Below are 2,596 nucleotides of genomic sequence, written 5' to 3'. Positions count from 1 at the left end.
AACTTTACAATATTTTTTCTGGACCAAAAGAGACCCTAGAAACTTCAGGAGGAGGTTAGAAGATATACGAGAGGGGCACGAGCTCACCAAGCGCGCCCCCTGAGCTCGTGGGCCCCTTGTAGCTCTGTTTGACCTAATTTCACCTCTATAAATTATTAGCTACGGGATTATCAGCTCTTTTTCTATCAATAATATGCAATTCAAATTCTTGTAGCAAAAGAACCGACCTAATAAGTCTAGCGTGGCCAACGTTTCTTTTTTTAGTAGTGTAGCGCTAGTAGCATTGTAAGTACAAACCTTAAGCCAAGCGCTAAACAAGAAAACTAATTATTTTTCCCCTAAGCGCCTACGCTAGAATCTTTGCGTTGAAGATGTTCTTGGGCCCCGGTAATTAAGTCTCATCAGAGCGCACATTTCTAAAGAACCCACCTAATAAGTCTAGCGTGGCCGACGTTTCTTTTTTTTTACTAGTGTAGCGCTAGTAGCATTGTAAGTACAAACCTTAAGCCAAGCGCTAAACAAGAAAACTACTTATTTTTTCCCTAAGCGCCTACGCTAGAATCTTTGTGTTGAAAATGTTCTTAGGCCCCGGTAATTAAGTCTCATCGGAGCACACAGTTCTAAAGAACCCACCTAATAAGTCTAGTGTGGCAGACGTTTCTTTTTTTACTAGTGTAGCGCTAGTAGCATTGTAAGTACAAACCTTAAGCCAAGCGCTAAACAAGAAAACTAATTATTCCCCCCCCCCCTAAGCGCCTATGCTAGAATCTTTGCGTTGAAGATGTTCTTAGGCCCCGGTAATTAAGTCTCATCGGAGCGCACAGTTCTGTTGTCGTTTTGTACGCAGAACTTTAATTTCCTGGCCTTCATGCAGTGATCGACCCTTGCATGCAGCGAGGGGGGACTTCTGGTGGGGGATGATAAGAACAAAAGAGAGTTCATTGGATGTCCTGGGAGAAAATGACAAAATCGAAGTGCGAGGGGGGGGGCTAGGATTTCGCGATATGCGTGTGTTCAGTCAAGCTCTACTCGCAAAGTAAGCTTGGAGACTGGTCTGAAAACCTGATAGTTTGCGTGCTAGGGTTCTGAAAGCGAGGTATTACCCAAAAGGTAACTTGTTGGACACGGTTTTCACTTCTGAAGCTTCACCTGTGTGGCGTGGTGTCAAATATGGGCTTGAGCTCCTTAAAAAGGAGGTGATTTGGAGAGTTGGGAATGGATATAATATCCAAATATGTCGTGACAACTGGGTCCCTAGATAGTCTGGCCTATCTATACAATCCATGAAAAACAAAAGCCGACTAAGATGGGTGAATCAATTACTTCTTCCTCATTCAAATGAGTGGAACAAACAACTCATTGACAATTTCTTCTACAGTTTTGATGCCGAAGAAATATTAAGATCAAACTTCCCCAAACCCCTTTGGAAGATACGCTGGCTTGGAATTATGAGAAGAATGACGTATTCACGGTTAAGAGTGCATATCAGCTTGGGGTTTTGTTGCAAGGCGGTCAAAGTGAGGGATCTTCGGCAAACCCAAGTAAAGGCAGGGAGTACTTATGGAATCTAGTCTGGAAAGCAAATGTAACACACAAGATTCGTATCTTCACCTGGAGGGTTGCCACTGACTCACTTCCTACAAAGGAAAACAAGCACAAGAGGACACTTGAGCTGGATGGTACCTGCAATATTTGTGGAACAGCTATTGAAAATGCTCATCATGCTACTATAACCTGCACAAAACAGAGAGCTCTTTGGGAGGAAATGTGCAAAATCTGGAAACTACCTAAAGGTAAATCTCTTTTGATTTTCTCCCCTGATTGGCTCTTGCAAAACTTGAGCTTATGCACAGGCGAGATGACGGAAAAGTTCATGCTTGTTTTGTGGAGGGCATGGCACCTAAGAGATGACGTCATTCATAACAAAGGTAAGGCTACTGCTCGGGATTCGGTAAGTTTTTTGACAAGCTATTGGGAGTGTTTATCCGCCCCAAACCCGATGGCAAATGATGCCAAAGGGAAGTAGAAAATGCATGAAGTTCAAGTGCAGTGTACTAGTCATCCTCGCCATGCTATTAGATGGGCAAAGCCTTCTGGAAATCACATAAAAATCAACGTCGATGCTTCTTTTATACGAGCATCAGGATTAGCCGCACTGGGAGCTATTGGCAAAGACAGGTCGGGTACGGTGGTCTTCTCAGCAGGCTGTTGCTTTCATGGATGCACTGAAGCTGAGGAAGCTGAAGCTCAGGCCTTGTTGTTTGGCCTTATCCAGGCACATAGGTTAGCTTTGAACCATGTGAATTTGGAAACAGATTGTTAAGCTGTAGTAATTGAAGGAAATATGCCCTAGAGGCAATAATAAAGTTGTTATTTATAATTCCTTATATCATGATAAATGTTTATTATTCATGCTAGAATTGTATTAACTGGAAACTTAGTACATGTGTGAATACATAGACAAACAGAGTGTCACTAGTATGCCTCTACTTGACTAGCTCGTTAATCAAACATGGTTAAGTTTCCTAGCCATAGACATGAGTTGTCATTTGATGAACGGGATCACATCATTAGAGAATGATGTGATAGACAAGAC

This window comes from Aegilops tauschii, chromosome 1 (assembly GCF_002575655.3).
Source record: "Aegilops tauschii subsp. strangulata cultivar AL8/78 chromosome 1, Aet v6.0, whole genome shotgun sequence".
Taxonomy (NCBI): Eukaryota; Viridiplantae; Streptophyta; class Magnoliopsida; order Poales; family Poaceae; genus Aegilops; species Aegilops tauschii.
The sequence above is the reverse complement of the archived record's forward strand: the minus strand, read 5'-3'. Positions refer to the sequence as shown.